This window comes from Nannospalax galili, unplaced genomic scaffold (genome assembly GCF_000622305.1).
Source record: "Nannospalax galili isolate Female #2095 unplaced genomic scaffold, S.galili_v1.0 scaffold787, whole genome shotgun sequence".
Classification (NCBI taxonomy): domain Eukaryota; kingdom Metazoa; phylum Chordata; class Mammalia; order Rodentia; family Spalacidae; genus Nannospalax; species Nannospalax galili.
Window position 1 is genome coordinate 2548611 of NW_008356318.1, and position 26517 is coordinate 2575127.

Consider the following 26517-nt stretch of genomic DNA (forward strand, 5'->3'; position numbering starts at 1 on the left):
CTGGGCTACATGAAACTCTGTCTTAAAAATCCTCGAAAACTCAAAACAATCAAAATGCCCTATTTATTACCCCTCAATGGACACAATTAATTTAATGGACAATACATTAAAATTTTAACCTTCCTTTATGCAGGGCTAACTTTCAGTCACACATTACAGTTGTATGCTTTTAGTGAAATGGCTAAACCAGGTCACTTTCTCCTCACTTCAGGTAGTTTTATGCTTAATTCTTGTCCCTAGTCCTATATATTTAAGAGTACAAGGCAAATTGGGAGTTCCATTTGGAGGGTCTTGTTTTTAGTTTAAGGGTTAGACCCCAAAATCATCTCTCTACTTAGAAAAGAGGAGACAGGAGACTGAGGCATACCAGTCTCAGAAGAAGCATGATTTTTAATGGTACAACTGAAGGTATCACAAAAGTAACAAAAACTATACAGAATATAGATACCTGACTTGCCCCTGTTGACTTTCTTTAGATCATATCACCGACTAAAGAACTTTTTATGCAGGATGTTTTTCCCTGCCCACTTCTAAATAATCTTTTTGTCAAAGCCTTCTTCCATTGCACATCTCCATTAAAGAGTGAGTCTGTGTTGAAAGCCTGACAGTAGAAAGCCTGTTTGGGGCTGAGCATTTCAATTTACTTGCCATTTCCTTCACGAAAATGATGCTTGGGCCTGGAGAGCTGGATCAGCAGTTAAGTGCATTGGCTGCTCTTGTAGAGGACCAGGGTTCTGTTCCAAGCATACACAAGGTGGCTAAGAACCATCCATAACTCAGTTCCAGGGGATCCAATGCTCTCTTCTGACCTCTGTTGGCATTGCACGACATGGGTACACTTACACACATGCAGGCAATACACTCATACACATAAAATAAAAATTGTAAATAAAAAATATTTTTAATGAGGATCATAGTATCTTGTAAGTTCAGTGTCCCTTGAAGCCTGTTTGTAGTGTAGTCAGAATCAGGATAAGGAATTATTAATGAAAAGGATACAAGTACACACAGTTTAATGAAGCTTTGTTAGACTCCTCAGCTCTTCCTCTTGTCTATTTTCATGACACGATGCAGCTTCTCTTAATCTTAAACTCCTGTCCCTTAGCAACAGCATCTGGAAAAGAAACTTCACTGTGTGGCATGGTATGTATTATGATAACAATGAACAAATTAATTGCATTTCTTGACAGCTATCATTACTATTGACCTCTCAGAGTAAAAAGTAGAGATCATTGAACAACTAATGCTTATTTCAATTACAAAAACAATGACAACAATCTTAAAAGTGACAACTGAAGAGCTTATGATGGTTCTTTTACTTCTGTGTTGAGTGTTTTGTTGACCTCTCTTACAAACTGCCGATTATAAAAGTACACAGCAATTCTGGTCTTTCTTGAATAAGAGATTTGTTTTCTTTTCTATGTGGATAAAACCCTTTCTTTCCACACCTGAAATTCAGACTGCCTTTCATCAGCCTAGCCTGGTAGCATTTCTGTTCAGTTGCATGTCATCCCCTCAATTTTCTTACACTTTGGGAGGTGTGTTCTCAGAAGATCAGTTCAACAGACAGTTTAGACATATACTTATGTACACATTTGCATCTACTGAATTATAATCTAAAAAGTAATATTTAAAAGTCTGTTTCTTGGCCAGAACCACAGGCTCAGAGCATGCGCCTATCTTTCTGACATCTGGTGAGAATTGCCTGGTTTTCTTATTATAGTGTTGTCAGTAATGGAAGGTGGCAGGAACAACTGATGTTGTTAAAGGAATAGCTTTTGAAGAAGTAATGGGAAATGTATGGGATGGACTAGTACTCTGTATTAAAATGTCCATGAGACACTTAGAAATAAAGATGGAAAAATAATATGCACATTCAAATGTAGTTTAAGTTTATAGATATGTAGGTGGCAGGCAAAATAGTTACTTTTTGTTTTGTTTTATTCTTGGGGAGGTCAGATAAGATATAGGCCTTAAAATTTATTTGTTGCCCCTGGCCAGTGGGGTCTTCAACGTGAACCTGGGGAGAGAACCGATGAATGGAAGGACAAGAGACACGAGAAATGAGAGCAAGACAGGTGGTGTGATCAAGCCCTTAAATTTTTATTTTTCTGTTTGCTATATAACAAGTAAAAGGAGGAAGCGAAGCTAGGGGTGGGGAAATTTCAAGAATGAAGTAATCTGTAAAAGGGGGAAGTGTTGCTAAGGTTACTAGGGTTGCTCAACCGCAGTGAGGCCACCTGGTTTCTGAGAGATGGTTGCTTATCTAAATGGTGCAACCTGAGGTGGTTTCAGTGTAATTTGACTTAAGCAACTGTTGGCTCCCGGCATCTCCTCCCTTTCCATTAAAAGAAGTTGAGGAACCTGAAAGTTGATAATTATTGACTCATAGAAGAATAGTGGGCATTAACCGGGGAGGGGAAGCATTGGCCTGATCCTCCTAGACATTTTTGTGTGTCCTTTTTGAGGAGGGCAGGAATTTAGGGTGCCTCTTGCGTCCAGAGGTGCTGTTGGACACTAACCTCCATGCAAACAGGCTTCTCAGGGAACCCAGAGACAGAATACACGGTCCTTCCCATGCAGGGCTTTGCCTTGCACCTCACACCAGTACCCCTGTCTGTCTAGTGCAGACATACATGGCTCTGAGTACCATGTAGCTCCCACAGGAGGGGTTCTTCTGCAGGTTCCTCTAGACCTCGATCAGCTAGATCCAATCGGTGATAATGGACTTGTAAGGATTTTGATGCCAGGGAGTCAATTTGTTGTCGAATAAAGCGGGTAATTCTGCCCATAATGAAAGGCCCAAAGCTTACAAGAAGTAAGAGGCTAAGGGACCCAACAGCGGGAGTAAATAGGGCAGCATTCCACTCCAAGCACTCCAAATAGGGTTTTCAAAAAGTTCCTTGCGCCGTCTCTTGAGCTCCTCTTGATGTTTCTGAATGCGATCATGAACAATTCCAGACTTATTAGCATAGAAACAGCAGTGTTCCTGTAGGGCCAAACAAATTCCTCCCTTGTTTGCAGTGAGCAAGTCTAACCCTTGCCTATTCTTTCTGAATCACTACTTCTGCTAGGGAATCTATCTGATCTTGTAGATCCTTAACGGATTCATAGACCATATTTACATCATTTATGAGCTGTTGTGACAATTTTGTGGAATTCCAATTCTGGCCGAGCCAGTGGCGATGCCGCTTGCAATGCCTAATCTACCAATAGGGGTATAAACTGGACTGCCCTACATTGTTGAGGGATAAAGTTATCAAAGCTAGGTAAAGGGATGGGCTCACTTCCAGGGAGGATATCTATATCAGGCAGGAGCATTGCAGGTGCACAAGACCCTGTCCAATTTACAGGGTGGGAAGGATAGGCCATGTTGTTGCCACATACCGAAACCCAGCCTGATTCTAAGCAAAAGGCTTCAGAAATGTTAATGAACTGTACGCAAGTGGCAAAAGATACCGATCCCACGTCTATGTCAAAACTGTTATTTTGCAAGGGGTAGCATTGAATCCTATAGGTTGAACTTTAAAAGGGATTGAGAGGCTACGGCTGTTTTTAATTCTTTCAAATGTTTAAGGCTAAGGCATCTATACTTTTGCCCAAATGATTCATTTAGCTTAAGGCATTTTTAATTTTTATTATTATCTTCCTCTATGTCTGAGTCACTATCCTCTGAAAGCTCATCCTATTGGTCAGACTCGTCTTTATGCGAAGCAGAGCCCTCTTCGTCTTGTGGGGAGGTATCTTTAGCCTTGGTTGTCTGTAGGGCTTTACTCTGTGTGATGGGAAAAGCATGAAGGGTCCTCTTATATTTGGAGCCATCTTTATTAGGAGCCCTTTTTGGGATAGCCTCTAGGGAAGCACTAGATAATTCCAAATCAAGGGCTCTGAGCTCCTTAATTAATTGTAAACGTTCTCTTTTTTGTTGAAGGATGGGCAGGTATCTTTAGCCTTGTTTGTCTGTAGGGCTTTACTCTGTGTGATGGGAAAAGCATGAAGGGTCCTCTTATATTTGGAGCCATCTTTATTAGGAGCCCTTTTTGGGATAGCCTCTAGGGAAGCACTAGATAATTCCAAATCAAGGGCTCTGAGCTCCTTAATTAATTGTAAACGTTCTCTTTTTTGTTGAAGGATATTTCTTAAAGAGGTGGTCTCTTCGGAGAGCATCACCTTAGCCTTATTTATGTATTCTGTAACATTGTCCAGATCGAGGACAGGGGCACAAAAAGGGGGTGCAGTAGCCATAGCAGTACAATCATTAGTATAGGGAGGTGGTCTTTTTACTGGAAAAGCTAAAAGCATGGGGGGCCAATCAGGGTTAGGTTGTTGAGTAGCCTTTTGTACAGGGAAAAGGGCTTCCTCAGAGGGAGAATCCTCCACCAGTCTAAACTTGGGGGACTGTATAGATGTCCCAAAAGACGTGTAGGTGTGGGTTTGTGGTTTCTCTTGGGTATTAGAATCAGCAAGGGGGTCAGAGGCTGACTGTATATTCAGGGCCTCTTTAGGTTCAATAGTGGGACCATCAGGTTCCGGAATATTAATAGACATGGAGCCACACGTGGAGGGGGGCCTTGAAAGCCTTTGAAGTGCCCTTTCACCCTCCTTGATGACCTCTTGGATATCGGGAAAATGATTATAAACCTTTAAAACATCATTGACCAAATTCCAGTAAGAAAAGACCTGAACAGGAATTTTTTTTCTGGTCCAAAGGCTCTATAATAATCGTGAAGACAATTACCCACCCTTCCCCATCTTTTTATATCAATAGTTCCTTCTTGAGTGAACCATGGGCAGATTTCTCCAACAAAATTAAAAAGCTTACACAAATCTTTTTTCTTAACCCTAGTTCCCCGTGTCTTGAGGGACTCCTTGAGTCCTTGGAGGAATAAGTCATGCTTACTCAATGCTTGTCCCATGAATGCACCACACTTGCTTACCTTTATCAACTGAGCGATCTCACAGGTGGGTGGCTCTGCGGTGCTCACTGTGCGGACCTTCACTCGCGGTGTCTGGCTCTGCGGCGGTCCTGGGAGTCATGGCCGTTAGGGTCCTCATATCTCCAGCGCCACATTGGGCACCAGTTGCCCCCTGCCAGCGGGGTCTTCAACGTGGACCTGGGGAGAGAACCGGCGAATGGAAGGACAAGAGACACGAGAAATGAGAGCAAGACAGGTGGTCTGATCAAGCCCTTAAATTTTTATTTTTCTGTTTGCTATATAACAAGTAAAAGGAGGAAGCGAAGCTAGGGGTGGGGAAATTTCAAGAATGAAGTAATCTGTAAAAGGGGGAAGTGTTGCTAAGGTTACTAGGGTTGCTCAACCTGGTTTCTGAGAGACAAGTTGCTTATCTAAATGGTGCAACCTGAGGTGGTTTCAGGGTAATCTGACTTAAGCAACTGTTGGCTCCCAGCAATTTTTTTCAACAGATTTCCTTTATAGCTTACTCTGGCCTGGAATTCACTTTGTAGCCTAGGAGCTGGCCTAATTTTGAACTTCTGATCCTCCTGTCTTGGCCCCCAGAGTGCTGAAATATTTTTTTTAATTTTATTTATTTTTATCTTATGTGTATTGACTGCATGTATATAAGTGCACCCGTGTCATTCAGTGCTAATGAAAGTCAGAAGAGGGTGTTGGATTCCCTTGGAACTGGAGTTATAGATGGTTGTGCTGGGTCTCAAACCCAGGTCTTCTGCAAGAGCAGCCAGTTATCTTAACCACTGAGCCATCTTTCCAGCCCCAGAGTACTGAAATCTTATGTGTCTATCACCACATCCACTCATTTTATTATACCATGTCATGAATTAATGTCGATAGCATTTTCTCAGTTATAGAGGAATACATTGCATAGTACGCTGTGATGGTTAATCTTCATTTGACTAGATTTGGAATCATTAGGAGATATACTTCTGGGTGCATCTGTGAAGGTGTTTCCAGAGAGCTTTACTTATGCAGGGGAGACCTACTCTGACTGTTGTTGCTATCAGCTGATGGGGTGGTATCTTGTACTCTTATTCAATTAGTGTATAAGCTTGCCAAGTGGCTGGTTTCTATTTCTGCTCAGTACCTCACAGGGCTCTGCTCTGAATTACTTCTGACTCTTTGCACTAGCTAAATGCTTCTTTCATTGGAGTGTACATGAGGAGGCATGCCATAGCTTTCAAATGAATACTAAATATGATTTGAATGGTGGCAACATCAATAAAGTTCCTATTTCCATAAGAAGACTGTTTTAGGGAGAGTCCCAAAAATGTGGGTGAACAAGATGACATTTTAAATGTGATTCTTGTCACTGTGTGTGTGTGTGTGTGTGTTCATGTATCTAATCATGCTCAAACACTGAATTTATTTTCTGTTCAGAAAGAAGTCATTCTGCCCTGAACGTGCTTAGAAGAGAGGAGACAGGAGATTTGAAGCATGTCAGTCTTAGAAGAAGCACAGTTTCTAATAGTATAACTATAGGTACCGTGAAAGGAGCAGATGCACAGAGTATAGACATCTGACTTGTGGGTGTTTCCTGTTCACTTTCTTTAAATCCTGTCATCTATTAAAGGACTATTTATACAGGATTTTTTCCCCACTTTTTCTTGGCCACCTTATTGGTAAATAATCTGTCTGCCAAAGCTTTCTTCACATTTTACAGGCTCCATTAAAGCGGATCAGATTTGTGTTTGTAGTGGTTCACCATAGCCAGGAGTGGAGTGTTCTGTAAACATTGATGCTCAGGATGCCTCAGCAGGAAAGTAGCTTGAGACCTAGAGTTCAGAGCTAGCCTGGACAACATAGTGAGATTCTTTCATTTTCTTCTTTCTTTTTTAAAAATTTTAATTATTTTTGTTTTATGTATGTGAGTGTATTGCATGTATGTATGTAAATCAGTGTACCCGTGTTGTGCAAAGCCTGCAGACATCAGAAGACAGTGTCGGATCCCCTGGAATTGGAATTATGGATGGTTGTTAGCCACCATGTGGTGCTGAGAATCAAACCTGGGTCTTTTGCAAGAGCAGTCAGTGTTCTTAACTGCTGAGCCATCTCTCCAGCCCTTCCTTCCTTCCTTCCTTCCTTCCTTCCTTCCTTCCTTCCTTCCTTCCTTCCTTCTCTCTCTTCCCTCTCTCCCTCCCTTCCTTCTCCCTTCTTCCCTTCTTCTCTCTCCACTCCCTTCCTTCCTTCCTTTTCATTTTCATGATCTGTGATAGTACCAACTAAAACACCATGTCTCATCAATTTTCTTGTGATTACTTCACAAAGACACAGAAAAAATATGAATTGCCAATTGCTCTCAGAAAGAGGTTACACATTTGTCTATAAATGGAAAATTCCTAACATAGAGTATTATTGAAGAGATATGTCTTACTCTTATACTTCTGTCAACATAAAGACTCATTTAGCCAATGAGGCTCTATTAACTTGTTCTTTAAGTTTTTTGAGAAACTAAATCAAATGCACAAGTAAATATATACTGAAACCTCTTACAGGGCAGATTGGGTTTGTTAGTACTTGCAATGATAAAATGACAATCTTCATTTCAAGATATTTAGGATATAAGTTTTATGGTAGATCAGCAGGAATGGGAGCAATAGGACTGCAGGAAAAAGATGATGAAACAACCATTAATCAAAGTTTAATACACTATACAAGTAAAAACAGTGCACTATGGTTTCTTCAGGGTGACTTTAGGGAGGGAATGAATTTTATAAAGTATACAAACACTGACCCTGGAGGTCTGGTAAGGGGTTCGTCCTTGGTATCTCTGGAAGGCTGTTTTTGTTGGTAAACGGCATGAGCAGGCAACAGGAATGGTATAAGACAGTTCATCATGGGGCTCACTGCTCAAAATGGCATAACACTTCTCAGTCACATGCTGCACAAAGTATTAAATACCTCATATAATGCAATGGAACTTTAATAAACAGCATATATAATCAAATTCATTAGATTATATATTGAAGTTTGTTAAAATCATATTCTCCAAATATAATTTAGAAGTTAAAGAGAATGGTAAAATCAGTGAATCTTAGACTATCCTATGCAAGATCTGAAAGGTTAGTGGAGCTACACTGAGAAAGTAGGGGTACAGCTCAGTGAGGGGACACCATGATCATTTGTATCCTATATTAATTTTGACTGAGTGAACATATTCTAGGCATTTTGTTGGAAGCTTCAAATATGGTTCATTTAGAGGCTTAGTTCTTGCTTCCATAGAACTTGGCATTCTAAAATGGGTTTGACGGTGTCTGAAATTAGGATAAGAAGAGAGATATTCCAATTCAGTGTTGTATGTGCCTGATAGCTATCAAGAAGTCTCTCTAAGGAAATAGTGAGATATGCAACTCAGACCAGAAGCGTTACAGAAAACGTCTTTAAGAAGCGCTTTTCAAGCCTGAAGACATGGGAACAAGCCAGCTACACTTATTGACTACCCTAGCCAGAGCAAGAGGCATGTGAATGTATGCATGCAAGTTAGAGACAGGGTGAGAAGTAGGCAGAGAGGGAAGTAGGAAAAGAAAGGGAAAGAGTATATTTGGTGGTTTCCAGGAAGTGAAAAGGTTTAATGTATCTTAATCAGGTTAAGAGTTGTGGATTCAGATGAAACTGCAGAAATATGGGGAGGAATTAAAGGGTGATGAATTGATGCATTCTTTGAAGACTTAAGGAATTTATAAAAACAGTAAATCTGATGAAGGATTTTGAGTTGGCATGTATAATAATAGGATCCAGTTTCTGTTTGTAGTTGTTCGCCACAGCCACGAGTGGAGTGGAGTTCCTGGAGACACTGCTGCTCAGGATGCCTCAGCAGGAGGATGGCTTGAGCCTAAGAGTTCAGAGCTAGATTAGGCAATATAGTGAAATTATTTTCTTTTATTCCCTTTCTTCTCTTTTCTTTTTTTTCTTTCTATCCATATACTAATTTGACATAATGAATTTTGTTATAACAATTTCATTCATGTATATAATGTATTTTGATTATACCCCCATTATCACTCTCTCTTGTCCCCTTTCCAATACTGATGATGTCCTTCCTCTTCCTAACCCCAGTGACTCCATTTCATAAAAGTTTACTATGGCTATGTTTAGAAACCATTTCAAAGGGATAAGCTGGAAAGCTAGAAGACCACCTAGGAGCTGCTGTGGATTTTATTCACATCATCAAAATGGCCTGAACTGAATTGGGTTAAAAGCATAGGGATTGGAATGGGTGGATCCTAAGGAAAATTTGGAAGGGATTCCATGGGATTTAGAGATGGATTGAGTTTGCAGTGAGGGGGAGAAAGGTGTCTGTCTTAGCCACCGGTAAGATGTTGTTTGTTAGCCAAGTCTCACTTGCTATAAGACTGACCACACACAATGCAAGGCTGCTTATTCCTAAATAGTGCCAGGCCTATATTAGTTACCTTGTAGACTGCTTGCTTTGAGTAGGCATGGTATGGCTATAGTTTGTTTGTGCTCTTCCTTCTTGAGATAATCTGTAATTATTTCTGTTCAGATGAGAAAATGAGTTACCCCACTTCACTGAAGTGAAATCTAAAAATGTACCTAATGACTAGACTGAAGCTTTCAGTGAGGAATTGGAAGAGAAAATCAGTTTCTCCATTGCTTCTAACTGAAAATGGATAATTGCAACACTTTTTTTTTTTCTTGTCTTTTTTGAGACAGGGTCTCCTTGTAGCCCCAGCTGTCCTGGAACTCACTTTGTAGACCAGGCTGGCCTCGAACTATTTTTTTAGTATCCTTATTTTAGGAATTAGGAAAATTTTTTTATAAAGCTACAGAATTCTATCACAAGGAAGCCCTTCTGGGGACTGTTGACAAAATTTTAGATGAAAAATATTGTAGAGAATAAATTACTGGCTTCTAGTCAATTGCTTGATGGTGACATTTTTTTCTTTCTAAAGAATATTGTGTTATCTTCCAAAGTGTTGTTCAAAGAAGTGGAAGCTAGCACACATAACATACCAGGACTCACAAAATTGTTTTATGTTGGTTAAAGAAAAAAGGTTCTGGTAATTTTTTTGCAAAAGGGAATGGTTTTTCTGAAAAATCATCTGAAATAAAATATGGTATAGTTTCTGTTGTTAGTGAACATGCCTTATAAAATCTTTTGTTAAGTGATTTGTGCACAATTATCCAGAGCATAATTATCTTGATTAATATTATGAAATATGGTATTTATAATCCCAATGTTCAACAAAGTACTACATGATTAGCCCTTTACAAATAATTAAATTTCTTGTATGTAAAATTTCATTTCAGATTATGAAGTATCAACTAACATTTTCAAATTTTAATCATCCATAAATAATAGATTCAGCTGAAATATGAGCACTGTAACTTGTACTATGTCAGTGAGAAATTAAGCCACATTTTGTATTTGTATAGCAATTACTTTTTAATGTGTTTTTGTTTTTTTTGCAGAAATATTTAGATAAATGGATTTACTAAAAATGGAAGAAAATTAAATGTTATTCTTCAAATGTTTATTGATTTTTGTCCTGTTTCCACCTAAGTGTTCTCTTTCATCTAACTTTTTAAATGTTGCTTACATCATTATGACTTTTAATGAACTGTGAATTGTTCAAGTATTTTTCCCTGGCAGAACATGGATGAGATCTACTATTCTCCTGACAATGCAAACCAAATTCCTTGTACTCTTGAGTGGTCTAAGTAGTTGTTGCTAAGCTTTTGTCATGTATTTAAGGAAGGACCTGCTGTTGAACACACTGAATGCTTAGCATTGAAATGATACAAATGTTTGCATTATATAAAGCGGGTTTTGCAGCAATCGCTTGGAAGGTATGTCAGTGAACTCTCAAAAGCATACTTGAAACAAACGAGAAAGTAGAAAGTTTGAGCAAAGAAATAGAAAATACTAAGAAAAACCGAAAGATAAATTTTGGATTAAACAAAATACAACTGTAGATTCAAGGAATTTGAGGATAGAGCACTAGAAATGACCTAATTTGAATAACATAGAAAAATAGGTTGAAAAAAGTGCATATTATAATACATACCACTGAGTCAGTGAAGAAACTTCTAAATTCACGATCTGAGAAAACCACATCCAGGATAAACCAAAGACACCTAGGCCAAGATACATTATATCCCAACTTCTGGAAAGTAAGGAGAAGCTAGGAAAACAGTGAAACAGAAATATATTTTTGACATCAGGAGAAAGTTGCTTACCATACTATTATAGAAATCATAAATATAAGTATTGGCAAAGACCTTAACTTCTTCATTTGTTGATTTCCACTCTAAGTCTTTAGCCTTTTAACTGAACTCAACCCATCTAACACAGAGTATTTGACACTACACACGGTGCTAGGCAGCTGGGCAATGTCTATGAACCTTATTCTTCTATAACTGTTCCATAGCAGGTATCATTTCCAAAAGCAATTTAAGGAGTTCTAGAATTGGAAAGAGCTTGAATTTAAGAACAAAGAAAAGGCCCAGAAATTTGTAATTTTCAATTCCCAGATGGGCTTCAGTGCTATGGATTTTGTGAAACCAATCTAAAAATGCTAGTATACATAGACCTTTTTCTAGTAAAAAGAACAAAGGCATTTATCATTCTCAAAGGACCTGATGGCCTAAGATCCATCATCAGTTTCTATTTTCTCGTGTGTGTGTGTGTGTGTGTGTGTGTGTGTGTGTGTGTGTACATTGTATGTGCACGTGCAGAGGGCAGAGGTCAACATTGGGCTTTCCTCAGTCACTCTTATATTTTGAACTTGGAGCTTACTGGTTTGGCTAAACTGGCTTACTGGCAAGTCACAAGAATCCTTTTTTTTTTTTTTTTTTTTCTATATCTCCAGTTCAGGGATTACAGGCACATGCTGCTGTGCCAGCTTTTTATGTGGGTGCTAGTTCCTCATGATTATACAGCAGGCACTTTAGTAATAGTACCATCTCCCTAGCTCAGGTTTCTATTATTTTGGCATAGTCATTTAGACTAATATGGATAACAAAATGAAGCTCTATTTAATTTTATTACGTTAAAACGTGTGTGTGTGTGTGTGTGTGTGTATTTATGCACATGCTATGGAACACACATGTGGAAGTTAGAGGACAACCTGGGGGAAAAGTTCTCTCCTTCCAGCATGTGGGTCCCTGAGGATCCAGTTCAGGATCATGGTTTGGTAGTTGTTGGCTGCATGTGCTTTTAATGGCTGAGACATCTCTCTGGCCCAGAAAAGTTATTTTTTAGAAGATATGCTCCCCCTCCCCCACCTCTGCTTTTAAGGATAAAACAGGAAAATAGAATTTTCCCCTCTAATTTCTTATAGGTACTTTTGGAAACATGCATTCAGGAAAGAATGTTTGCCTGTAGTCTTATTTTGGGCATACTAAAAATAGCACATGGAAGTGACTAAATGCCTGTGACTTAATATACTTTGTTTCATTTCTCCTATCCCAGTGCAAAAGTTCAGATGTACAAGAAAGAAACAGCAGCCTCTGTAAATCAGTCCTAAGGAGCAGGTGTATAAAAGATGACAACCATCTTGCCACCTGTATCACTCAGTTTTTCCTAGGCACACACAACCAAGTTTTATTAACTGCTAGTTTGCCCAAATAAAGAGGGTTAGCACCTTCTCCAGTGAATTAACAGCTCCGACAACACTCAACTTATTTGATTTCCATGTAACCTAGGCATCCCTCACTATTTTGTACCAAATCTCTCAGGCAAGTCAGGTCAGATCACTTGGAAAAGGGATTTTATTGTCTATGCCCTGCATCTTGACAGAAATCAAAGTTCTTAATGTTATTTGGAGAGCTAGAGACTAGACAATGCATTGTTGGGAAAAACTGAGAGTGAAACCATAGTTTGATTCATTAAGAATATGCTGGCTGAATCTTCAGAATCAAATAAACCACTGAACACTCTTATGGAGATACAGGTCCCTCCCCATTGCTATATAATCTGGAAGATGTAGGCATTGAAGGTTTGTCTGGAAAATAAGGGCCCGTAATGATTTTTGAATTCTAACAGCTTTGAGTAGTGAACCTATAATGGCATTCATATTATCATGAATTTTGAAATACAGATTATGACTGTGCAGGGTCTGAGACTGTACATTTCTAATAAAACCTCAGGTAATGCTAAGTAACTAGAGCAAAAAAAGGTATGCCCATTTGGTTGGTGTGCACATCAATGAGGCCATTAGTTTCCTTTCATATCTCTGGATTTTCCACCAGAAGCATCTGTCTCAGTGCTGCCCATTTCTCACTCATTGTGATCAGTTGAGGCAAGGCAACCAGTCTCTCTCTGCTTAGCTTATGTGCTGGACAGCTTTAGTTGTCAACTTGACAAACCTGGGAAGAGGGAACCTCAACTGGGGAATTGCTTCCATTGGATTGGCCTATGACCATGTCTGTGGGACACTTTCTTGATTGTTGAATGATGTGGACAGCCTAGCCCACTGTGGGTGGTGCCACCCCTGGGCAGGGTGTCCTGTATTGTATAAGAAAGTAGGCTGAGCACAGGCCACGGGTGCAAGCCAGTAAACAGCTTCCTCCATGGCCTGTGCTCCAGGTACCTGCCCTGAGTTCCTGCTTTGGGTTCCCTTGATGATTGATTGTGCTTGTAAGCCAAATAAACCCTTTCCTCCCCAAGCTGGTTTTGGTCAGTGTTTTTATCACAACATCGAAAAGAAACTATAATAACATAAATAATTAGTCCACACATAGATACAAACAGTCTAAAATAAACAGAAAGGGACAACACACGTAACATATCATAATGGATGTGTATTTAATACAGTACTTCTTCTCACCAAGGATCTGTTAATTAATATAAAGGTCTTTCTTTAAGTATATGTAGAGTCTTCCATTTGAGTATTAGATACGTTGAGTACATTTTTATTAAAAGTTCTTTTCCTCAGACATAAAAATTTCAATTTTTGGCAACTTAAAATCTAAGTACAACATCAACTTGGGAGATAAAACAGAAAGGTAATAAAAAAATGGAAAAAAAAGACTCAAAGAGTCAAGAGGCAGTGATTACAACTGAGCATTGCTGACTTGCTAGATTCTGAGCAAACACTTCTTTCTTTTTTGTGTGCTTTGACAATTCTGAAAGTATGAAGTAATACTTATGAAAATTTAAGCCATTTCATTTTGACCCTCTTTCTAAGCAGCAAATATATATTATAGGCTGTGTTCTTTCAGTGCACTATTTGTTGTAAAGAAAACATCTTTCCCTCTCATTTAATAAGTATCTTCCCATTTAATGAGAAAGAATTAAGAATGTGGAATCACCCTATTAACTGTTTGCTGGGGAACTATAGGGACAAACCTCAGGTTTAGCTTCAACAGCATAAATGGGTTTAAGGTGAAAGCTGATTCAGAAGAGCCTTCAAAGTTACATCTGTCCACTTCGTTTTCGAGCGTATACCCCCAAGCAAGCACATATGCCTGTAATGCTGAGAACCACGCCTAACAAGAGAGCAATCGCATCTCCAGCTTCTACTGCTTCAACAACAGGCAGAACCAAAAGCAGTGATGTAAGAACCAAGATCAGTTGTGTTGAAATTGAAGTCATGATGTTGAGATCTCGAGGGTTGAACGTTCTAGAAATTAAATATGGAAACAAACAAACAAACAAAAAACCTGTTAAAAACTCATACCTTCTTGAAAGATAATATAAACACAAGGTTATAAACAACAATTGCTGGAGTCTGTGAAGCACTTCAGCTTCACCTCATTTTACACGTGACAAAACAGAGGGAAGAAAGAGTACTTAGTCATTTTGAGGTTAATCTAATGACAGTACCCTAGACTGGGCAAGTCTAACACAGTAAAGCCAACACCATGTGCATCAACCAAACTGAAATTGGAATGCAGTGCATCATTAAGAACATGAAAAAAAAAATGCACGTGACACTTGTAAACTTAAAATATCCTAGCAAGTAAAAATTACATTATTTAAGCATGTCTCCTATTAGGAAATGCAGACAAAACAAGTAAAAGTAAAACGTAACTGTGAAGTTGTAAGGAATTATTAAGACTTACCAAAGCAATAGTATATATACAATCCTATCTGATTTGAAATATTCTGTTTCTGGAACTCTGGATGCTGAGACTAAGAGGTTGTTACACACGACACCACCTATTAGGGTTGGGAAAGACATTTAGAAATTATTTTGGAGAGAAAACTAGAGTCAGTGACGAGCGGGGTAGGTTTTGAATGCAGGGGACAGAAGTGGGTAATGAGTACAGAAAACACTAAAAACCGTTCAAGAAGAGAGAACTAGATTTAAAGTTAGTTCTCCCACACAGAAAGCTTAATTCCCTAAACTGAGGCGAGAAGCAAATTCGTTCCACCATTCGATATAAAGATCTGAAAAAGAATTCCTTCTTTGTTCCAACAAGGTGCAAATTTGTCGCGTTGTGCAGCTACACTCGGATGATCAGGGAATCCCCTGGAGCGAGTTCACGCCTTACCTGCCGGAAAGCAACCATTACAGGAATGGCGAGGAGGGCGGCGTCGCCAGACTACAATTCCCACAATCCTAGCCGTCCACTCCCGTCATGCATCGGCCGCACTGGCCCGTCATTGGCTGAGGAACGGACCATCAGGCTCCAGCCTAGGGGAAGAACCGGGATTGGCGGCTTCCCAAAGGCCCTTATTTTTCACTGTTTAATGAGAGGGTAAGTGTACAAGAAAAGACTTAGTGAGTTCCTACTACCACTAAGGAAACATGTTTTCTACCCTCTCCAGACTTTCTGGACGCATAGTAATGTCTTTTTGGTACTCCGAAATGAAAAGGTAACTGTGGAGAGAGGGTAGTTGTGTAGAGCCATCTGTTTGGGATATTTCTGCAGCAGGAAAATCCCTTTCACCATGTTTCAAATATGCCTAATAACATTTGCTATTTTTTAAGCCAACGGGAACAAATAAGCACATTTAATCAGACACTTTGGAAAATATTGAGTTCTATTGTGATGTATACCAAAGCTTAGAAGAAATGGTTTAAACCCTGTAACCAGATCTTTTATAATTAGAGTTCTGAATATTTTTCAAGAGTGCACTCCGGTGAATCCTTTCCCAATTGTGTTTTGCCACTCCCAAATGCTCCCAAATATCCTAAGTTGCTAAATTAACACTCTAAACCATAACATGAATTGTTTATTTGCATATATAAGCATTAATCCTCTCTGAAAGGTTTTCTTGAAGTCCAGTGTCTGTGACATCCTTACTAAATGTTTCTAGCCATCTGGCCTGAACTCTTGTATTTGCTGACAATTTGTCATCTTTCCATTGTAAGTTATTCATGACTGGGTTAGAGGTGACTTCACCTGTTCTTCATGAAAGTCACACATCCCCTGCCAGTGCATTCAGTTAAGTGTTGATGACCAGCATGTACTCTTGTTGTTGGATACCCTTTCCTTACACAATTATAGTCTTTCTATAAACTGATAGCAAAGATTTATACACCCTAACACACACACACACACACACACAAACACACACCTGGTAGGTGCTTTAGTAACATTAGTTAGTAATAATTATTTGGTTAGATAAATGCACCAACAAGACTTTACAAGAAACCAAGTGGCAAACAAAGCCAGGTGTCTGACAAATTGACAGCATTGTTTCTCTAAAATTGATTATTTTAACAAGTTTTTGCTAATTTCATTTGTCTTATGCAACATTTGGCTCTGTATCTTTTCTATCAATTAATGTTGGAATAGAAACTATATAGCTTCCAAATTATTCTCTTACATTCTAGTGTGATCATTTCAGAGATTTTATTTTTCTTGATGTGTGTATTTCAGTTAGGTGAAGTCTGCAGACTAAAGTTAGAGTACAAACACACAGTTGTTTTTGAGTTCTTCAGTATCTCTTGGTTGGTTTATAAGTTTGAAAAGTCCGTGAATGGTAACCATGATTATTTTTTAAGTTACTGTAGAGAGAGATCAATTATTGGCTTGACCTTTCTGTAAAAGAGTGGTAGAAATTTATGTACAGATGCTTTTTGGTGAAATAAAGTAAAATTGCTTAAATTTTCTTAATCACTTCCCAGCCGTACCTGGCAATTTAAGAAAAGGCTTTTGTGTGCATCATTTTTGAGTCAGATAGTCTTCTGATTCTCAGTTTTTTCTTATCACTCTAACTAGTCTTTCTTTTTAAAAATAAAATATAATTGTGCTTTGCTCAAAACCCTCCTGTTCCATTGCATTAGAAGCCCAAGTCCTATGTCAGGACAATCTTTGCACTTCTGTGCAAAGAGACTTCTGTTTCTTCCACCCTTTCTGATGCACCAATCCTTTGATTCACACTCAACTTTTGCTCTTTTGTAAGCATGCTAATTTTGTTTTTTATTTTCCCCTATTGTCTTTGCCCTTGCTGTTTTCTTGGCCAGGATTTCATCATCATCATCATCATCATCATCATCATCATCATTTGATACAGGGTATTCCTGTGTCTCCAAATGACCTGGAACTCTATGTGTCCAGGCTGGCCTTGCTCTCATAAAGATCTGCCTGCCTCTGGGATTAAAGACCAGCACCATTTTGTCTGGCCCAATGATATCACAGTTACTATCAATGTCATTCAGGGCTCAGAGATTTGTAGCAACTTCACTTCCTTCTATGACTATTTCACTTAAAAAACAATGGGTCTGGAGAGATGGCTCAGCAGTTAAGAACACTGGTTGTTCTTGCAGAAGACATGGGTTTGAATTCCAGCACCCACATGGCAGCTAACAACTGTCTGTAACTCCAGTCCCAGGGGATCTGACAGCCTCCTCTGTCCTCTGTGGGCATTGCACGACACGGATGCACTTACCTACATGAAGGCAATACACACATACCCTTAAAATAAAAATAATAAATAAAATATTAAAAAAACAGAAAACAAAACACCACACCAAACAAACTCTCCATTTATATTATGTATTTGCTTATGTGGTTAGTAGATAAATAAATACACCAAAGTGAAAATTCCATGAAAGGTAGAACTACTTTTATCTTATTCACTGTTGAGCTCTTAGCAATGAGAACATAATCTAGAATGATATTTAATAGGTATTTAGTGAATGAATGAATATGGTTAGTGTGAGACCAGAATGCGATTAATATTTGTCACTGGTCATAGTAGAAAATATCTTACAAATAAGAAGTTTGCTTTCAGACTAATCTTTGAAGATGATTAGTCTGAGATTATTTTGCATCTTCATTCAAAAAATTGAGTATTATATGGCATTCCTACAGCATTATTAACAAGAAGTATTTACATCTATATTAGTGTAAGATACAGTCGCATCTGAAACAGGAATGTACTTTGCTCAGGAACCTGAATCTAATGCTCCCAACTTAGTTTCTCTGCCTAGCTTCTTAACAAGGTTGTCATTAATAATTTAAAGTGGTAGAATCCAGAATTTAAGTCAAGAAAAGCTAAGCTACCACTACTTTTCCTTAAAATAGAGGTCACTGGTAGTCAATGATTGGGATAAAGAACACTGCTTAAGTCACTTATCTGAGCAGTGGAAAGCCAATTTCCCGATCAGCTGTTACCAAGAAACAGTTTCAAAGAAAAAAAGAAGTGATTTCTGCTTGTTTTATAATGATTAGAAATGAGTCACTAATAGGTTCTGAAGAGAAGGCACCTCTGGGAGCCATCGGAGGAGGCAGGATATGCCCACATGAGAATTTTGCAGTGGCTGGTGGGTGTCAGGAAATTCATAAAACCCAGACTTCCTCGTTAGAAATTAAGCCAAGCCAAGTAAGCGGAAACATTTTATTGAAATTCCACAATTAAAAAAAAGATTAATGCAGAAGTAGTCAGTATTTCCCATCAATAATGGATATTTGTCACTGAGAACATTATGTTAGGCTAACTAATCAGTAGAGTCACAGGATAGGATGAGTTGCATTTTCTCAAGCTATGCAGTTGGTCAAAACAAAACAAAACAAAACAAAAAACCCAAAATTCCTAATGCTTGGGGGGACTAAATTTCTCTTGTAGTAGTATTTTACATAGATGTATGGAAGGGCTATAAAAGGTCACACTGTACATAGTTCCAGGCACCTTCTAGAGCAATTAAAGATATGGTCCTATCTCACAATGAATCATTCTTTTGTAGGAATCAAGTTGTTAGTTTTGTTAGTTTTAATCAAGGTTAGTTTTAATGATCAATTTGACACAATCTAAAATCCTTGGGAAGGGAATTTCAATGAAGAGTTGTCTGGATTAGCTTGGCCTGTGGGTATGCCTGTGTGAGAATTTCTTAATTGGTTTAGTAGAAGTGGGAAGAACCACCCTGATTGTGTGCAGCACAAGTTCACGGGCTGGGTCCTGGACTGAATGCAAAGAGAAAGCAAGCTGCTGGTAAGCATGCATGCATTCATTTTCTCTTTGTTTCAACCATGGATTTGACTACTGCTGTAAGTTCTTGCCAGCTTGACTGCCCCGCAATAATGGACTGTGAGGGTATGGACTTTTTCAGGGTATTTATCACAGCAACTGCAAATTAAACTAGGACACAAATATAGACATAAATCTATGTGTCAAAGGAGATAGGGGAACTCCACTTGCCAAATTTTACTTATATTGTTGGGTTCCTGGGATTTGGTTAAAAATGGCTATGTAAGAAAAACTGATTGTTGAGGTGAGAGATTATGTAACATTTTATCCATTATAATAGACTGATAAATTTTGGGACCAGCACCTTTAGCACAAAATTCACCTCTGCCATTTGTTAACTCTACGAAAAAATAAATAAAAAACTTATTATAGTTTTAATTTTTTGTTGATAGTCAATATTTGTATATACTTAATGGGGCACATTATGATAGGTACACACATATAATGTGTATTAATTAGATAAGGATAATTAAATTTTCTCCCTTGAACATTTTATTATTTCAATATGTTTGGAAATGTAAGATTATCAAGGTACTTTGAAATTTTCGATAAGTTGTTTTACTGTGCTACACAATATTGGAACAAACATCTGGTTTCTATCTCTACTTTGGTGCACGGTATCCAATCTCTCTTTATCTCACCTCTCCCTGCTATTTGTAGACTTTAATGAACACTATTTTACTTTCTATGTCCTGGTATCAACTGCTTTAGTTTCCATAAATGAACAAAAATATGCAGCATTTGTCTTCTTGTACTGTATTTATTTTAGGTAACATATCTTCCAGTTCATCTAAGTTGACACAAATGACAGGGTATCCATTTTTGTGGCTGTATAATATTTCATTATGTATAAATACCACATTTTTTTCATCTGTCAATGGGCAACTTAGTTGATTCCATATCTTACCTACTAAGTAGTGCTGTAGTAAGTGTGAGAGTACATATATGTGTGTGTGTATATATTATGTATGTATATATGGAATAGTAATTTCGTTTCCTTTGAATATCTGCTCTTTAGTAGGATTACTGACTCACATGGTAATTATGTTTTCAAGTTTTTAAAGAGCTTCCATACTGTTTTATATCATTGCTGTACTAATTTTCTGCTTTACCAACAGGGTATAAGAATCCCTTTTCTCTGTATCTTTATCTAGGACTTTCATCTTTTTTCCTCCTTAATAAAAAAGGTAACTTCTTCAAGCTTGAATTTTCTCTTTTGTAATGAGGACATAACAATCCTCATGGGAGTGCCAATGCAGATTAAAGGAGGCCACATGTAAAATGCCTTAGTATATTCAGTGTTGAGTACTAGTATTATTAATGACAGAATAGAACTGTTAGACGTTTTCTTAGTGAAATGCTTTCCTATTACATGAAAGGTGTCAGTCTGCTTTTAGTTTCTATAATAAATTACCTAAGGCAGCAGCTATCTTTATAAAGAGGAATGGTTTATATGGATCACAGTTTTGTAGGTTTAGGACACAGAGGTGGCATCTGCTTCATCCTGGTGAGGGCCTTCTCTCTTGGCTGTGTTCTATGCTAGCAGAGGAGAACATGTGTGGAAGAACTTACATTACTTACTGGAAGTCAGAAAAAGAGACTGGAGCCCCACATTCTCTTCTAAGGATATGCCCCCAGTGACCCAAAGATCTCCCATGGGCCTTACCTCCCAAAGTTTCACCACCTCCCAAGAACACCATCTGTAACCAAGCTTTAATTTGCAGTGATTCTTGAATAAACATAAACTCTTTAAGCTATAGGGTTAAGTATGATTATTTGACAGATTTTATACTTAAAAAACTTTAAAAATAATGACTAGTATATACCAGAAACTATTCCACACATTAACACATATGAACCCCTTTTCTCCTCTGATAATCCAATGATGCAGATACTATTAATAATCCTCTATTTCAGATGAGAGAATTGAGGTATGTTTAAGCAGTTTCTCCAATATCACACTAATGAGCAATAGTGACAGGATTTATATGAATCCAGGGAATCTGACCCAAAAAACACTATATGTTTTTTTTCTTTGAGACAGAGTCTAATGTAGCACTCATTGACCTCCAACATTATTATGTAACCAAGGAACTCCTTATCCTCTTGTCTCTACCTCAGGAATACTAGGATTACTGGAATGTGTCAGCAGCATATATGTTTGTGTATGGTACTGGGATGTTGGTAAATGAACACAGGGCTTTAAGCATGATAGGCAAGCTGTTCTAGTTTGCCTTCAATGGCTGTGACAAAACACTCTGACCAATGCCATCTTGGGGACGAAAGGGTTAATTTTATCTTACATCTCCTGGGTCACAGTTCATCACTGAGGGAGCCCCAAGGTAGAAACTCAGAGCAGGAACCTGAGGCAGGAGCTACCCACTGGCTTGCTCCCCTGACCCATACTCAGCCTGCTTTCTTACACAATACAGAACAACCAGCCCAGGGGTAGCACTGCGCACAGTGTGCTGGCCCCTCCCACATCACTCAACAATGACAGGGCCACAGGCCAGTCCAATAGAGGTAATTCCCCAATTGAGTCTCCCTCTACCCAAGCATGTTAGGTTGACAACTAAAGCTATCCAACACACAAGCATTCTACAGACTGAACCACATCCCCAACCCTATTTACATTTTGAATAATTTTCTGCATGCTACTCTGTGAAAAGTATCAATCACCATTTTAGTTTTCTTTGAAATAAAATGTTCTAGGGTTGCTTCAGAAGCCAAGTTATAGTGAGTGACTCACTGAGGGGGTCAGGTCTACCTATAGAGCCTAGTTTGGTGAGTGAGTCAATGCTAGTGCTCACTTAATTTATCTATTTTGAGCTGGATTTAATAAATATGTACAAAACATATTTTTATAAAAGTATATCTAATTTGGACATAGATGTACACTACATAGAATAAAACATGAACTGTGGTATTTTGCCAACTGTTAACTAACATAAAATCCTTCAAATCTATATACCAGATAGAGTTCAAACAAAGTCATGAAGACCTTTTGCACAGCTTTGTTGGAGGTGAGGAGCTGAAACTAGTCACTGCGAAAATGTGAGGTAGCCATGAGCAATTTACTGTGTGTAGTTCACAAGGAAATATTAATTCTTCAGTATAGACCAGGTGCTCATTATGATTAAGCATTGGTAACCATAGAGACAGACAGCATGAAATTTACAAAATTAAAAACATACCAGATAGAAATGCAAAAAGTGTAGGCGAGCAAATCATGCCCTGACTGGTCTTAACTAGATTTCTTGTAAATCTAAAGATTTGTGATATTGATTTCTGGCCACTTTGTGGATAAAACACTCATATTTGAGACACTGACTTTTCACTTTGGTTATCTTATGTTACTCATTTAATAATGTGTTTTATCTAGTGCCAATTCAGATGTGTTGGAATGCACAAAGGACTAGAGTTTTCATAGATCAGCAATGTCTGGGAAGTTCTGACTCATACATTTATACTGGAAACTTGAATACGTTTTTTTTTTTTTTTTTTTTGAGACAGGATCTCAGTATGTAGTTCTGGCTGGCCTAGAACTTGATATGTAAACCAGAGATCCACCTCTGCCTCCCTGAGTGCTGGGATTAAAGGCCTGTGCCATCATGCCCAGCTTTATGTGGACATTTACTATGAATTTTTAGTTGACATGTAAGTCACTGGTCACTTTCAGTTTCTAAACTTTTTCTTTTGTAGGTGGTCCTGGTGGAGAACTTGGTGTAAACATTACTTTCTTTGTTATAAAAAGATTTACCTACTTAATGATGAGCTGGTGACTAACAACGTTTGTTTGTTTTTGCTCCTAATATGTGCTGATAAATCTATTTCCTGAGGTCACACAATGAGATGCTTGTCTCTAGGTGTCCTAAAAGTAGTGATATTTGAATTTTAAATGTTCCTAAGTACTAGTGATTAAAAAGTTCTTTCTTTCTGAAAAAAGTTTTACTCAAGGACATTGTGAGATTTTCTATTAAAGTTCTTTATTTAAAATGTATAATAGGTTACATTTAAGAATATGATCATGCAAATGGCAAAACAGTCCATTTTGCTCTAGCTGACTTTTGCTTTACCCTGTGTTTTTGCCCAGACATTCCCACTGCAGCCAGCCAGGCAGAATGTCTCATGTAGGCAGTTTCAGGGAGTACATTGTTTTTACAATGCTGGAAAACTTACAAGTAGCCAAGTAGCATGTACAGGTAGCATGTCCTCCCTCTAGTTATACCTGTATCTCCACTGAAGCCCATTTCTATAATTCTGAGAAACTTCTTTTATTAACTGAAAGCCTTTGTTAACTGACCTGCCCCTGGTCTGGTATAACTGTGGTTATTGGCTTTGCCCTGGCATGATGTAATTGTGGTTTAAAGCTTTATAAACTCTGCCCTGCTTCTCCTCCTCAGGGTCAAGAGTTCTTTTGGGCACTAGCCCCCTCTCTGACTGCTGGCAATTAATAAAGGACTCCTAATTCGATCATCACTATGTGGCATTCCTCTGTACATCTTGCTTGATATTACAATTGCAGCTGAGTCATGTGAGGAGAATGTGCAACACTATTCAATTTTATTGTTTGTGATTTGGAGTTAATGCATTTTAAGCTCTCCCTTCTTAGGAGAGTCAAAGTAAGTAGTTGCCCTCAGTCAAGAGTGAGGCCCTGCCTTTGTGTTCATGCATGTCAACACTAGGGAGTGTAATGAGAATGAGGTATGATATGTGAGAAAAGGGACCTAATCCTTTCATCAGCTCACTAAGACCCTTGATAGAATGTTCTGTTTACCTTTGCTCACTAGGCTTTAGAGGAATCTATAGAGACAGTAGTGATCATGAGGGAAGAGTGACAGAATTGATTCAAGATATCTCCAACTGGTCCTAGAAGAGTTATCTCAGAATGTGTTCTGAATTCATTTGTATCCTAGTTATAGTTTATTTTTAAAATATAGAGCTTTAAAACTAATTCTCAAAGGACTTCTTAGGTTTATGAATTTTCGAACCTTTGTCATTGGGGATAAGTCTGTTTACTGGGGAGGATTATTTAGGATGTGGAGATCCAATGGCAACTGAATGATGTTGATTAAGTTAATTAGCTATAAATGTTTGATAAGGCGCAATTAGAATTGCCCATCCTGATCAGCAACACCTTTTCAATTGATAAAGTAGGAAATATGTGTATTTCCTAGATTTAGAACATATATCACGTGGCAATTTCTGCTCTTTTTTTTTTTTTCAACATTCTTACATGTTTCTTTTTAATGCTTGTTTTTTGCATGTCTGAAGTCATTCTAATTCTTTCCATCATTAGAGATGCAGCAGTACTCATTCTTCAGTGAAAACAAAACCTTAGCACTGAAAGGGACTGAGAAACAAATAAGCAACATCTTCAACTGTCAGAAGTAGCAGTGCTTTCCTGGGTCTTGGGTCTTATGCGTGTGATCCTAGCACTTAAGAGACTGAGGTCAGCCTGGGCAATATAACAAAGCCTTGCCTCACAAAAAACCCTAAAACATAAAGCAACAATATTTTAATCAATTTCATATGGTTCTTTCTTTTTTCTCTTCCTTTTTTCCTCTCCCGTCAGAGCTGAGAACAGAACCCAGGGCCCCGTGCTTGCTAGGCTAACACTCTAACACTGAGCTAAATCCCCAACCCCTATATGGCTAATTTCTTAAAACAATCTTATATCCTAGATTATTGTAAAACATTAATTGGAACTCAGTAGAGGTAATGGAGGTGTCATGTTATCCAAATTTATAACTCTCTTATGACAATATTAATCAAGGACTGAATTTAGAAGGCCTTGGGCCTAGCTTCAGTAGACATTTCTCTCAGTAGGTATTTGGAAGGAGCTACATCACCTAGAGTGTTGGCATTCTAAGCTGCTGGCCAAGCGCCCATCCATATGCTTTGGAACTGAGATCAGCAAGTAGCAAGATAGTTATCCTATTATGAAAATTGAGTAGCTCTAACAAGTGTTCTTGTCACACAGCTAGAGGTGGAAAAGTAGTGCTTGGGCCCAGAGTCCTACCTGTTTTTGTTAAGTTTTGCCAATTTATCATGTAGTCCCTATTATTGCAAAAGCCATGCAGTGGTATTCCACAAATAGTTACTAAATAGTTTTTTATTGAATAAATTAATAGCTGTTACTTTAACATTTTAGTCAACACAAAACCAAATTTGAATTAACATTAATATGTATGACATAGCCATCAGAGCAGCAAGTGTGATCTTGGGTTTAGAGATTGGTGTGTAGTATTGAGAATGGGGAAGAAATGTCCTGGTTTGCTTTTCTGAGTTTGGACTGTACCCAACATTGTGTGGTATCTTTTACCAGCTTTCTATTTTAAGGCAAACATTAAAAACCAAATATTTACTAGTAATGTGATAAGACTCTAAGCCTTAATGGAGGCATAGTTGGAAAGGCTGTAAGAAAGAAATGCAAAAATTCAACGAGAGAGACACAATTCATTGCTGTGGCCCCAAAGGAAAAGAACTGGATTTGTTTTAGATCACTTTTGCCCAGTGATAATAAAAGCAATAAACATGTTTTAATGCAATATAAGGAAAAAAATTCCAATGGTAATATAAGGGAAAATGGGGTCCCCTTTTAGGATTCTTAGTCTCATTCATAAAACAGTTTAAGAATGGACTCAGATGGAAATTTTAGGACAATTTTATTACAGTTTAAAAGAAAAGTCTTCAGGGGAGGCAAGCTGTAAGTCCCAACTGCCCCAAAGAGGAGATTGAGGGGAGAAGGAAAAAAGCCATAAAGCCGTGCTTGTGTACAGCTGGTATGAATGTCAGACAACACTAGCAGCTGCGTTGTGGGGAGCTTTAAAGAAAGAGAAAGCTCAAAGTGTTGGGAAGGCATGCTTAGAAAAGGGATAGAAAGAAGAAAGGTTAAAAGTGGACAGAATTAGGGAAAGCCACTATATTCCTATCCATAAACACTGCACCAAAGGATGGGGATACTGTTCCAGAAAAGTTCACCATCTCATTAATGGACTAGGTATTCTGCCCATCTCTTTAGCATGACTTAAGGAGAACCTGCCTTCCTAGGGGTGATCTTGTGACCAGATGATTAACCCAGCAAAACTGGAAAGTTAAGATTCCATCAAGGCCAGAGATTTTCTTCTGTAACAATGATCTAAGAAGGACTTG

General features: G+C 38.2%; 2 long non-coding RNA genes across 2 annotated transcripts; both read right to left on the reverse strand.

Moving 5' to 3' along the window:
• Positions 1–1014: 1014 nt before the first annotated feature.
• LOC103751164 lies at positions 1015–11101 on the reverse strand. Its single transcript, XR_608006.2, has 3 exons — positions 11006–11101; positions 4938–5114; positions 1015–1114 (listed from the first exon to the last, which is right to left on the reverse strand). It is a non-coding gene; the product is annotated as an uncharacterized LOC103751164 (long non-coding RNA).
• A 2625-nt stretch (positions 11102–13726) lies between these two features.
• Smim30 lies at positions 13727–15509 on the reverse strand. Its single transcript, XR_608007.3, has 3 exons — positions 15438–15509; positions 15006–15102; positions 13727–14563 (listed from the first exon to the last, which is right to left on the reverse strand). It is a non-coding gene; the product is annotated as a small integral membrane protein 30 (long non-coding RNA).
• Between the last annotated feature and the right edge of the window lie 11008 nt (positions 15510–26517).